This window comes from Coregonus lavaretus (assembly GCF_964263955.1).
Source record: "Coregonus lavaretus genome assembly, chromosome: 31".
NCBI classification, from domain to species: Eukaryota; Metazoa; Chordata; class Actinopteri; order Salmoniformes; family Salmonidae; genus Coregonus; species Coregonus lavaretus.
Window position 1 is genome coordinate 6,576,594 of NC_140018.1, and position 14,353 is coordinate 6,590,946.

At 40.3% G+C, this 14,353-nt stretch overlaps 1 protein-coding gene across 2 annotated transcripts in view; it reads left to right on the top strand.

Moving 5' to 3' along the window:
- The first annotated feature begins 1,256 nt into the window (after positions 1–1,256).
- The window catches only part of LOC311106605 (exostosin-like 3), a 46,414-nt gene continuing 33,317 nt past the window's right edge, over positions 1,257–14,353 (top strand). The window contains exons 1-2 of one of the 2 annotated variants that reach the window (XM_084148985.1): positions 1,258–1,553; positions 2,938–3,093. The gene's annotated coding sequence lies outside the window, so the exon portion shown is untranslated. Of the gene's footprint in view, positions 1,554–2,937; positions 3,094–14,353 lie in introns of both variants that reach the window. The other variant, XM_084148986.1, reaches the window with a different exon arrangement.

The following is a 14,353-nucleotide window of genomic DNA, read 5'->3' on the forward strand; positions in this document are numbered from 1 at the left end:
GTGTTTTCCAGCAATTTGCATTTTTGAACATTCAAGTGTAGACCTACCACGATGTGCACATTGCTGCCCCTAAAATTTGAATAAATAATAGTTTATCACCATTTTAAGCTAAACATTCTGATCTGTTCCATCAGTCTTATTAATTGATATGGCGTATACCTCCACTACACTACTTTTATAGGCATCATAGGGATTGAGAAGTGAGTCTATGCAATGCACACTGAAAAATGGGTATATGGCATATACTGTCCCTGCATATACCCTCCACTACACCACTGCTGGCAAAGTACCATGATTTTGTCTCTGGTTTTGAATCTGTTTTTTGAGAACTGAATTTGAAAAATGAATCTGAATACATCTGAGAAGTTTAATATCTTAAACTCTGATTAACTTGAAATTATGGTTTGTAAATTTAACACACAGACGTTGAATATACCATATTGAAACTGAATATATAAATATTGAATTTTAATATTAGATTAAATTGAAATTGTATTTGAAAACGTAATGCAATATTCATTCAAATCAAATCAAATCCAATGGTATTGGTCACGTACACATATTTAGCAGATGTTATTGCGGATGTAGCAAAATGCTTGTGTTCCTAGCTCCAACAGTGCAGTAGTATATAACATTTAATTTAGTTTCAAATCATGAAATACAAATTCAATTTATGAATTCAATTATTCAATGTGTACATTAAACATTACAAAACATTTTTTACATTCAAATTCAACATCCTAATACAAATTGAAAATGATCAAATTCAAATACAATTTCTGTTGGCAGCTGTGGTGGAAACAGGAAGTTTCGTTACAATTGTATAATTGCCGACAGATGATTTGTTCGTTGAACACGGTAGGTTCTTTTCGTTTAGGTAAAATGTATTATGCAATAAATGGCAGGGAAACGCCTTTATGGGGCAAATATTGATATAATAGCCGTCATAGGAAAGTAAACTTGGGAGTTGCGCGATATCGTGTGGTCCTCCCTCTACGACTCGGGAAACCATGCAGTTTATTAGGTTATAGATGAAATAAGTTATGATGAACTTCACAGGGTGGTGAAAATGCAAGGTGATGAGCTTGATGCTCCTTTCCAATAAATATCGATGGTATACTGGTGAAATGATGATAGATGCTTGGATGACGTTTGACAAATAAAAATGATGACCATGCTACATTCCCCACATCATGTTGGCTTGCCCTACATAAGTACCAGAGACCGTATACAACAGGACAAGTACTCAGTACGCAGTCTACGTTTTATGGCCACCAGGTGTAGCACATCGCCTACAGTTTGTCCAAGGTTAATCAACTCCTACTCCCAGAATGCTTCAGTATACGTGTTTGCCTAGCCTTCAACAATGCAGCCTTGATCGTGCACACAGGGGTATCTAGCTACTCGTACAGCGCGCGATTGGCATGGACATGCTTACAAAAATAAAACATAACACCGAGCATGACATTTTGTTATCAACTTTCATAACGCGGAATATATTTTGAAGCTGATTTAAGTTTTTTTGTTGTTGACATTTTGGAGCCTCATACCGGGTGAGTAGCAAGCTAACTAAACTAACGTTCGTCTGCTAGCAAGCAAATGCCTATTGTGGCTAGCTGGCTAATTGGCCAGATGAGACACATAGCCCCCCTTTGCCTTTTCTCAACCACATTATATTGTATTTTTCTTGTTGTGCGGAGACGTCTATTCCTTTTAGTAGCTATTCCGTAATTAACTTATTTCGCCTCGAGTATTGTGCTCTGAAAAACCGTATCTCCAGCTCGTTAACACTGTGTGTGTGTCGTGTCGTGTCGTTATTGGTACCCTCGCAAGCGTGTCTGTTTTGATCTCTCCCTCTTACCGACACACACGTCAACCGAGCAGCCAGTCAGCGTTAGTTTGATGGCAAAACATGAATCAACTTGAAATTACAAAACATCACTTGATGTTTGCGTTACAAGCAACCAACATGTTTATTGTAGCAAGTTACTTAGATAGTTAGCTAGCTAGTCAATGCAACCCAAAAGTAGTTTGTCCTTTTCCCCATTTGATGTGCATGCTGCAATGTAGTCGGCTAGCCGGCACAGTAGATAGCCAATTGAAGATGAGTGTACCATTTGAAGAGTGTATTATGGTACAGTACAATGAAGGGTGAAACCAACAACAAGGATTTAGAACCAATGCATTGTAGCTTACCATTTTGTAATATTGTTCTGGGCTGGGTTTCCATAAAGCATCGTAGCACTAAGATCATCTTTCGTTCATTTAGTTTCAGTGGAATATGACGATCTTAGTGCTATGATGCTTTTGGGAAACCCAGCCCTGTTCTGTTACATTAAGCTTCAGAAGAGGTCCCAAATGAAGCTACCCCTTACTAATTGTGGTAACGTAACCAAGGTGACGTTACTAAGAAGACTAATCTCAGGTTGCCTTACCACTAGTGGTGTATTTGAATTTCATATTATGTTTTAAAATGTATCTTGTGACTGATAGAGTATGGATACCTTTTTGAAAACAAGTTAGGATTTGCATACTCCTCCATAGTTGCATTATCAACAGTAATAGGCCTAGCTAGCCCTTGATCATAACTGTTCCATTAGAGTAATTGGAAGAAGGCATCTTCCATACCAGGGAGTTTTGTTAAGAGCCCCGATGCTCAATTTGAACATTAACACGTGTCGCTTGCGGTACGGTTTTGGAAGCATAAGTACCTTATCTTTCATATCTTTCAACACACCCCCCCCCCCCCAAAAAAACAAAAAAAACATTGTAAATTGGTTATCCCACTGGCTATAAGGTGAATGCACCTATTTGTAAGTCGCTCTGGATAAGAGCGTCTGCTAAATGACGTAAATGTAAAATGTAAATGTTAAATTGATACAGGCCTTGATAGGGTCAAGGTTAGTGTTCTCACACAACCATATCTTCATGTTACAGCACTTGGTTATGGAAGACAAGAGGCGACCACCTGTGCTAATTACCTATCTAGCATGCTCCGAACAGCTGTGTGTAAGCGTAACTCGAGAAGTGTAGCGGAAGTGTAGTTTCGTCGGATGGAGGCACCCATAGCCGTATGGATCTGTAACTGCTACAGTAAGTCTATATTTTCTTTTGAAGGATTCTTTCTCACCGATGAAAGATAAGGGCCAATTGTTTCGAAAGCCGTATCGCAAGCGATGATTATTGACATTTCTAAACGTTAAAACACAGCGTCGGGATTGTAGTTCACATTAGGTAGTCGTGGGCGAAGCTAATGGCTGAAAACTATAGGGAGAAAGGTAGAATGCCGCCTAGAGTTTTCAAGCGCTAAGGCCTAGCTAGCTACATTTACATTTTAGTCATTTAGCAGACGCTCTTATCCAGAGCGACTTACATAAAAAAAGGTTTCATACATATCTTGATCACAGGAGGTTGGTGGCACCTTAATTGGGGCGGAGGGGCTCGTGGTAATGGCTGGAGCGGAATCAGTGGAATGGTATCAAATACATCAAACACATGGTTTCCATGTGTTTGAGGCCATTCCATTCGCTCTGTTCCAGCCATTATTATGAGCCGTCCTCCCCTCAGCAGCCTCCACTGGTCTTGGTATAGGCTAAACAGTGGTTCAATGGTAATGTCCAAATTATTTCTGCACCTAAATGAGTCATTCTGATTCGTTCCGTCTTTGTCCCAAGGTTTCCATCCAATTGGCGACAGATTTTCATGCGAATATTCTCAAATCTGCATGAAAACAGAGCTGTGTTTTCATAAAATTAACTTGTTGTGGATAAAAGGCTGTGTGTGATGACATAGTGCACATAAAAATACCTTTTGAGGTTAAATTCCCATGTACCAAAAAATAAATAAATACGTTAAATGGGTTTCCATCGCATTTTCAACTCTACTGATGGTTTTGTCACTAAAAATGTTGCGTTTTAGTGAATGTGTCCACTCTGGTCTTGGCACGTGTGGTCTAGCCAACAGCTCGCACTCGCAGATAGCCTACATGATGAGATTATTATGGACAAAATAATGAGATTAGTTTTATTTGTCAAACGGCAGCCAAGCATCAATCATGTCACCAGAATAAGACCCTTGATATTTATTGGGAATGAGAATTTACATTTACATTTACATTTTAGTCATTTAGCAGACGCTCTTATCCAGAGCGACTTACAGTTAGTGAATACATATATTTTTTATATATATATTTTTTATACTGGCCCCCCGTGGGAATCGAACCCACAACCATGGCGTTGCAAACGCCATGCTCTATCAACTGAGCTGCATCCCTACCGGCCATTCCCTCCCCTACCCTGGACGACGCTGGGCCAATTGTGCGCCGCCCATGAGTCTCCCGGTCGCGGCCGGCTGCGACAGAGCCTGGATTCGAACCAGGATCTCTAGTGGCACAGTTAGCACTGCGATGCAGTGCCTTAGACCACTGCGCCACTCAGGAGTACAAGAATCAAGTTCATCACTGTGTACTTTCACCACCCTGTGAAGTTCATAAAACTTATTTCATTTTTAGCCTATAAACTGCATGCTTTCCAGAGTCGTAGTGGGAGAACCACACAATATCATCGCCTGACTCCAATTTACTTCGATATGATGGTTGTTATATCAATATTTGGGCTTAAAAGCGTGTCACACACGACTTTGCAATGAGCTGGAGGCAGTATGCATTTTGAAAACATATACTTGTTGTTTGAAACCTGAACGTTTGAATACATATTATGAGGCATGTCTTACCTTGCATCAAAGTAGCCTATTAGATCTCTCTTTCAACATTTCTAACGGATATTTCCTTCTCTGTCACATGAAACCGCTCGCATGTGTAGTGCCCTTTTGACAATGGTGTTTTCCTGCTAATTGCATTATGGAACCAACATTTGCGCGTATCCTACTGCCTTGTGCACATTGTTGCGCTTAAAATGTGAAAAAACAAAAGTTTATCAACATTTTAAGCTATTAGTTCTGATCTGTTGCATCAGACTCATTGCTTAAAAAAATTAATATATATATATATATATATAGCCTAGGCCTACTGGTTGGATGGATTTAGGATCTATCGTCCCACAACTGTCCCAGAGTCTGTTTGGAATAGGCTATTTCTTTCTCGACAAGCTGACCAATAGAATGGGTAGCCTAAACTTCTCTACTTTAGTAGATTGACATAGGATAGTGATTTTGCTGTTCGTTACTCTTCTTGTTGGCTGAGGAAAAGTAAATGTGGGCAGTTATTCTAACATGTTCCAAGTGCACATCGGAATTCGGTAAGAAGGACCGCACATCGTTGCATCCTCCACTTGCATGTTCTGTTGATATGAATTACCATATTCTAAATGTGATTTCTGTCATTCTGAGCATCGTTGGTGGACGCCCTAATCCGGTTATGCACCCAATGCAGATGGATCCGGCAAATCTTTCAAATTAAAATGTTGCCGGTCAAATGTCCGGTGCCACATTGTTACAGATGATACAGCACGTAGAAGATATGAGGGCAATTCCGTGGGAAAGACAACCTGAGCATATATAGGCTAGTGACGTAACATCAGCCATATAGGCTAGTATGTCTGGGGGGGGGGGGGGGGCATGATGGTCACTCACAACAAGCTGAGGTCTGTAGATAGTTTGATTGGTTCAATAATGTTCCACCTGGTCAGCAGCATCATCAGATTTAGTTAATGGAAGTTTGCTGTGGGTGCTCCTTTTTCACACTGCCATTATCAACAGCGACCATGAAGCAATTAGGGCAAGTGCCTTGCTCAAGGGCACGTCGACATATTTTGCATCTTATCGGCGCAGGGATTCGAACTAGCGACCTTTCTGTTATTGGCCCTAACGCTCTAACCACTAGGCTACCTGCTGCCCAGTAGTGACAGACCAGTGATGTAATTGTTTCCATGGACCCCAGCAAGAGTTGAAATCAATATGTACCACATGGGATAACAGCTTTTAACAGTGGACAAGGTTATTGATCCCTCTCATAGGGGCTTGATTGCTGTGTCGCCGAACGATCTTCTCTTGTGGTCACCAACTAATCAACAATCGCTGCGAGTTGTGATATTGACACAATCAGCATTCCATTACTGTACTGTGACATGGGCTCTTGTTTAAGCATTTTAACCCTTTACACTTGTACACAGGTTGAAAATGGCTAATTTGGACACTGATAAGCACCTAAATTGGAACGCTGTGGCTACAGTAACATGCTATAAATGAGGTCAGAGCTCAGGCGCTGTGCTTCACAGCTCTTTATGGGTTTTGACTGACAGACGTTATGGGTTTTGACTGACAGACGTTATGGGTTTTGACTGACAGACGTTATGGGTTTTGACTGACAGACGTTATGGGTTTTGACTGACAGACGTTATGGGTTTTGACTGACAGACGTTATGGGTTTTGACTGACAGACGTTATGGGTTTTGACTGACAGACGTTATGGGTTTTGACTGACAGACGTTATGGGTTTTGACTGACAGACGTTATGAACTTGAGCACCGCACGCGACAAGAAGTTGCCCCCCCATCCCTCTCGCTAATTCTCTAACGTTTTTGTTGTCTGAGAGAGGAAAATGCTGTAAATTAAGAGGACTCAATGTATTTAGAAAGATGAGACGTTGACGATTATAATAGATACCGCTTTGATGTCATACAAGTCAGCCAAACACCCGTGAGTCCAAATGTGCACTTCACATTTCCATATCATCAAACTCATGTCATATTCAGTGTCATCGTTTATGGTCACTATATTTGATTTACAGTTACAAGATGAAATGGCGTTATACCCTGGGTTGTTCTGAACAGAATAGCCTATGTTTGTCTATTGTGAAGAAAATCCGCTGCGGAACGCGTACCTGACACTCATGACTCTTTTTATGTACACCAAAATGACGATCTGTTTCTTTGAATTGCAGGGTTCTGTTCCAAACTAAACTACATTATTGTGTGATTGCAGGGTTCTGTTCCAAACTAAACTACAACTGTGCTTGCTCTAGTTCCTCAACAGCACAGCTAGGAGAGCTCAAAAAAGCACCTTATAGTTGAAGACTTCTTTGAATCATAAAAGTGCATTGAAATTACATAGGAACAGTGCACACTTAAGAGAGGTGTGTGGCCACATGGAGACACCAGTTAGTCCTCTCACTCAAACCGTTGTCATTTCTTTTGTCTTATTTTGCACCTACACCACATTTTCCAGGAAATATTATTATCATGTTACTGAATGTATCCAGAGTATTTTCAGATTTCGTTATTAACAAATGCAGCGAAAAGTACAGTAAATGTAAAATGCACATAAAATCAACATTGTAATGTTTGGATTCAGTCGTGTCAGGTGAACTGTTGTGTCCTCAACTTTGGTCTAATCATTTTCCCATGATCTCCAAACGGTTCCCTTTCAATTGATACCATGGTTATGCATTTCATATTTCTTCTGTAAAAAACATTTTAATTCAGCCCTACCCATATTGGCCGATTCCCACGAGTGCAAAGGGTTAACACTTTCCTTATGCAGCAAAATTGTGTGGGGAATTACTTCATTGTTAATGTGTAAGTTGTGTGTACTGGAGCCAGTTTAATGACAATAAATGAGCAAATAATCCAGAGGTGTTGCCTTTTGCAGTGTCTGCTCGACCTTCTCGCTGGCGACGCTGAGAGAGTGCAGAATTTTGGCTGTGTTTGGCCATGAATGTTCGTGTTGCCGGGCGGGCTCTAAAGCCGTACTCATCAACATCTGTTTTATTTTCTCTCGCTCTCTGAGACAGGGGGAAATGTATTTATACAGGGCCAAGCCACTCACTTTATTGTAAGAGAATGTTGGTATGCGAGAGAGACCGCAGAATTCATGTGTCTCTTGACGGTGGATAGCAGAGGCACACGCATTGTTAAATCGTGGCCTGCTTCACTACCGGGACTACTTAGCTAATCCATTATCTCCCGAACAACATTTTTCCAGAGCTCTGTTTGCCCTCTTTTTCTTTTTTTTTTAGAGGACCCTGATGGCAATCTCACCCCCACACATGGTAAACATACAGTATGTGTTGTTAAGATGAAAGCAGTTCAAGAGAAATAGCTAGCCAGCCTAGCATGGGCCAAGAGTAAATATTTTAATGGCAGTCCTGTCAGTGTGTTGTGTTAGTGGGGTGGCAGAACATAATGTCCTGTGAAAAGGCACGTAATGAGCAGGACATGGTCTTCCCGGGTCACAATAAATCTATAGTGCCAGTTTTCTGGGCTCTGGCTCCTGAAAGCATTTGGCTAGATACTACTGGAATGGTTTGTGGATCAATGTCCACAACATCAAATATTACCAAGGTTGATTGCGTGTTACTGGAATGGATCAATGACAGTCTCCAACACCAAGTATTGCCATTGTTTTTCAACATGCTTTTTTTTTTGTTTGCTGTCGCATGCTTACGGTAATAGATCTGCCTTATTATAAAATATCATACGAAAGAAATAGTATGTCGTGAATGTTTGCGTTAAGGGGAATTCCACGGTATCGGAATTTCGCTGGGACTAAGACTTTTCACTAAAAATGTATGTCAATCAAAAAACATTGATTTCAAAGTTTAACAAACCATACACCTCTATGCATTACTTGTAACAATTTACACAACATTTTGCAAAAACACATTTACTGGAATAACTGTGCAGATGAAAAGTTTTATAACAGAATTTTGATAAAATCTCCCTCAGTTTATGTCCACGTTTTCCAAAAACTCTGATAAAAATCTGCTCTGAATTAAGATTCAATGATGTCTGCAGAAAATAATGGGATGTCAGCTATGACATGATACATTGATTTTGAAAAAATCTATTTTGGTTATTGAACTACAGTAAGTGAAGTGGATTTACACCCGGTAACTGAATTTCATCATGGGTCCCTGATATGTACTACACAGAAATATATAATTATGGCTATAAATTGGTAAACAAAGGTATAAATATGCTATATCCTCCTTCGCATATTTGGGTATTATTCTTCAACAGTCCGAACCGGACCAAATCTGAACCGATCATTGACGTCTTATGTTTCACAAGTTTGGACACCAAAGTACAGCTCAGTAGAGTATAGTACAGTAGATTTCAGCACATTATAGTGTACTCCACTCTAGTGTGCTCTACTTTGTAATGTATTGTACTGAACTACAGTGGGGGAAAAAAGTATTTAGTCAGCCACCAATTGTGCAAGTTCTCCCACTTAAAAAGATGAGAGAGGCCTGTAATTTTCATCATAGGTACACGTCAACTATGACAGACAAAATGAGAATTTTTTTTCCAGAAAATCACATTGTAGGATTTTTAATGAATTTATTTGCAAATTATGGTGGAAAATAAGTATTTGGTCAATAACAAAAGTTTCTCAATACTTTGTTGTATACCCTTTGTTGGCAATGACACAGGTCAAACGTTTTCTGTAAGTCTTCACAAGGTTTTCACACACTGTTGCTGGTATTTTGGCCCATTCCTCCATGCAGATCTCCTCTAGAGCAGTGATGTTTTGGGGCTGTCGCTGGGCAACACGGTCTTTCAACTCCCTCCAAAGATTTTCTATGGGGTTGAGATCTGGAGACTGGCTAGGCCACTCCAGGACCTTGAAATGCTTCTTACGAAGCCACTCCTTCGTTGCCCGGGCGGTGTGTTTGGGATCATTGTCATGCTGAAAGACCCAGCCACGTTTCATCTTCAATGCCCTTGCTGATGGAAGGAGGTTTTCACTCAAAATCTCACGATACATGGCCCCATTCATTCTTTCCTTTACACGGATCAGTCGTCCTGGTCCCTTTGCAGAAAAACAGCCCCAAAGCATGATGTTTCCACCCCCATGCTTCACAGTAGGTATGGTGTTCTTTGGATGCAACTCAGCATTGTTTGTCCTCCAACCACGACGAGTTGAGTTTTTACCAAAAAGTTCTATTTTGGTTTCATCTGACCATATGACATTCTCCCAATCCTCTTCTGGATCATCCAAATGCACTCTAGCAAACTTCAGACGGGCCTGGACATGTACTGGCTTAAGCAGGGGGACACGTCTGGCACTGCAGGATTTGAGTCCCTGGCGGCGTAGTGTGTTACTGATGGTAGGCTTTGTTACTTTGGTCCCAGCTCTCTGCAGGTCATTTACTAGGTCCCCCCGTGTGGTTCTGGGATTTTTGCTCACCGTTCTTGTGATCATTTTGACCCCACGGGGTGAGATCTTGCGTGGAGCCCCAGATCGAGGGAGATTATCAGTGGTCTTGTATGTCTTCCATTTCCTAATAATTGCTCCCACAGTTGATTTCTTCAAACCAAGCTGCTTACCTATTGCAGATTCAGTCTTCCCAGCCTGGTGCAGGTCTACAATTTTGTTTCTGGTGTCCCTTTGACAGCTCTTTGGTCTTGGCCATAGTGGAGTTTGGAGTGTGACTGTTTGAGGTTGTGGACAGGTGTCTTTTATACTGATAACAAGTTCAAACAGGTGCCATTAATACAGGTAACGAGTGGAGGACAGAGGAGCCTCTTAAAGAAGAAGTTACAGGTCTGTGAGAGCCAGAAATCTTGCTTGTTTGTAGGTGACCAAATACTTATTTTCCACCATCATTTGCAAATAAATTCATTAAAAATCCTAGAATGTGATTTTCTGAATTTTTTTTTCTCATTTTGTCTGTCATAGTTGACGTGTACCTATGATGAAAATTACAGGCCTCTCTCATCTTTTTAAGTGGGAGAACTTGCACAATTGGTGGCTGACTAAATCCTTTTTTTCCTCACTGTATACTATGGTTTGGCAGTATCCAGATTTTCATATTGTCAAACCGTCCTTCTCTTATCCCGGGATTTATGGTATTACCGGCTTAGTGTACAAGGGGGCGGCAAAAAAGCCCATCGGACGTCTATTACCAGAATGCTAACAAAATTAGCACAACTGATAATGCATTTCCATGGAGGCTGCTAACTAAATATTGTAACAAGCACAAACGAAAATAAACGAATTGCAATGACAGGCAATCCAGCTCATAAAGTTATACATATATTGGTAGAAGCTATCGAAATGTAATTTTTGGTGAGTTTGGAAATGTGCCAATCAACAAAATGTTGACGCATGCTTGTCTGAAGGAGCAGCATGTGGACAGCATGTGTCTGTGTGGAGTCTGGAGTCGCTAGGGAAACAGGCCTGCCTGCTCTGCTCTGAGAAGATGGGGTAAGAGCAGACAGGCCGAGAATGGAGAGGAGAAAAAAGATGGCATTGGCAGCTGTACAGATTTCCCAAACGTGGCAGAAAGCTAACACAATATGATGCCCCATCTGCTTATTAATTCAGCCACTTAAGTTAAACTTAGCGGTTGCGTTGATGCAGCATTCTACGTTTTTCACAACAACAAAAAATGTACATTGGCATAAGAAATATCTTGCTGCATTTTGTAAACGCAAATCTAAAATGATTCGTATTGTAATTTCTGCTCTGCACAGACTAATGTTGTGCTTCAGTTACACTTCTCCACATGGATGAGAATTCACGAAGGGGCATCTATCAGCAGACAGCTCTCTGACTGATGTGGAGCTACTTTTCTCCAATACCTTTCGGTGTAGCATAACTTTAAGTAAAGCATTAGGAAATGTAGCTTGCTCTACATTCTTTCTATGATAAACATTAGAAATATGATGGCCATGCATCGTTTTTGCAAAAAAGACCTTGCTTTTTCATTGTGCGCTCATTTACTTGTGTGTCTGCCAGCCAAATAGCGTTTCAACTGATAAAAAGGAAGCTAATTTCTGCCGAATGTGTTGCACTAATATATTTTCTGTGAAGGAAAACTATAGTTGCACGCCCCTGATCACTCTATTGAAGCTGAAAAACACTGTTGACTTTCAATATAAAACGCAACCCTTGTCAGTACACAGCTGGACTCGATTTCTCCCATTTGTGCTATTTACAAACAAACATATGACTGGCTCAACTGTTCTGGGGAACTAGGGTAAGCGTCATAATGTGACCCGTGAAATGAAGGACGTGATCTGCTTTATCTCCAACGCATGTTGACTGTAGGTATTTACTTAAAGTAGCTACAAATATGTTTTTTATTTGTAAATACTTCAAAGAAATAGTTAACGGTATTAAAAAACCATCCCGTGGCAATTTCCAAATAGCCCGGTATATACGGTATACCGCCCAAGCCCAAACTATACTCTACTTGTGTTTACTGTACTGTGCTGAACCATACTCTACTTTTCTTTACTGTACTGTGCTGTCCAAACTTGTGAACCGAACTGTGGTTTGTGACTACTATGATTTCCCATTGTAGCCAATTCAATTGCAGATATTCCCTTACCTACTTAAAACATTTTTTTATTTACAATTAAAATTGTATTCAGTTAACGGAATTTAGAGTTTTAATCACGTAATAATTCATAAACAAAATTGATATAAGTAAAAAACACGAACTAATTGATAGGTCTACCTTTACTTGTTACTTCTGTGAACTTTCATTATCCTCCCTAGTGAGGGAGAGAATTTAGAAAATATCTTAAAGATATGTAGGTTTTTGGTAACAGAATTTCAAGGCACAAGGCAATGTTTCTTAAACTTACAGAAGGCAGAAAAATGTATCCAAAACGAAATATATATGTTGATATTAGTTGACAGGGGTCTTTACTTCAACATTATTGTGTTTTGATGTAGGGCTATTTCATAATACCTTTTTAAGACTTTTTCTGATGTTTTCTAAGACACATTTTCCTTCTTTTTGAAGTCGGAAGTTTACATACACTTAGGTTGGAGTCATTAAAACTCGTTTTTCAACCACTCCACAAATTTCTTGTTAACAAACTATAGTTTTGGCAAGTCGGTTAGGACATCTACTTTGTGCATGACACAAGTAATTTTTCTAACAATTGTTTACAGACAGATTTTTTCACTTATAATTCACTGGATCACAATTCCAGTGGGTCAGAAGTTTACATACACTAAGTTGACTGTGCCTTTAAACAGCTTGGAAAATTCCAGAAAATGATGTCATGGCTTTAGAAGCTTCTGATAGGCTAATTGACATCATATGAGTCAATTGGAGGTGTACCCGTGGATGTATTTCAAGGCCTACCTTCAAACTCAGTGGCTCTTTGCTTGACATCATGGGAAAATCAAAAGAAATCAGCCAAGACCTCAGGAAAAAAATTGTAGACCTCCACAAGTCTGGTTCATCCTTGGGAGCAATTTCCAAACGCCTGAAAGTACCATGTTCATCTGTACAAACAATAGTACGCAAGTATAAACACCATGGGACCACGCAGCCATCATACCGCTCAGGAAGGAGACACGTTCTGTCTCCTAGAGATGAACGTACTTTGGTGCGAAAAGTGCAAGTAAATCTCAGAACAACAGCAAAGGACCTTGTGAAGATGCTGGAGGAAACCGGTACAAAAGTATCTATATCCACAGTAAAACGAGTCCTATATCGACATAACCTGAAAGGCCGCTCAGCAAGGAAGAAGCCACTGCTCCAAAACCGCCATAAAAAAGCCAGACTACGGTTTGCAACTGCACATGGGGACAAAGATTGTACTTTTTGGAGAAATGTCCTCTGGTCTGATGAAACAAAAATAGAACTGTTTGGCCATAATGACCATTGTTATGTTTGGAGGAAAAAGGGGGTAGCTTGCAAGCCGAAGAACACCATCCCAACCGTGAAGCACGGGGGTGGCAGCATCATGCTGTGGGGGTGCTTTGCTGCAGGAGGGACTGGTGCACTTCACAAAATAGATGGCATCATGAGGAAGGAAAATTATGTGGATATATTGAAGCAACATCTCAAGACATCAGTCAGGAAGTTAAAGCTTGGTCACAAATGGGTCTTTCAAATGGGACAATGACCCCAAGCATACTTCCAAAGTTTTGGCAAAATGGCTTAAGGACAACAAAGTCAAGGTATTGGAGTGGCCATCACAAAGCCCTGACCTCAATCCTATAGAACATTTGTAGGCAAAACTGAAAAAGCGTGTGCGAGCAAGGAGGCCTACAAACCTGACTCAGTTACACCAGCTCTTATTGTGGGAAGCTTGTGGAAGGCTACCCGAAACGTTTGACCCAAGTTAAACAATTTTAAAGGCAATGCTACCAAATACTAATTGAGTGTATGTGAACTTCTGACCCACTGGGAATGTGATGAAAGAAATAAAAGCTGAAATAAATCATTCTCTCCTCACATTTCACATTCTTAAAATAAAGTGGTGATCCTAACTGACCTAAGACAGGGATTCTTTACTAGGATTAAATGTCAGGAATTGTGAAAAACTGAGTTTTTAAATGTATTTGGCTAAAGTGTACGTAAACTTCCGACTTCAACTGTATCTGTTAAAGGAAAGGTTCACCCATTTTGAATGTTATATTGTTT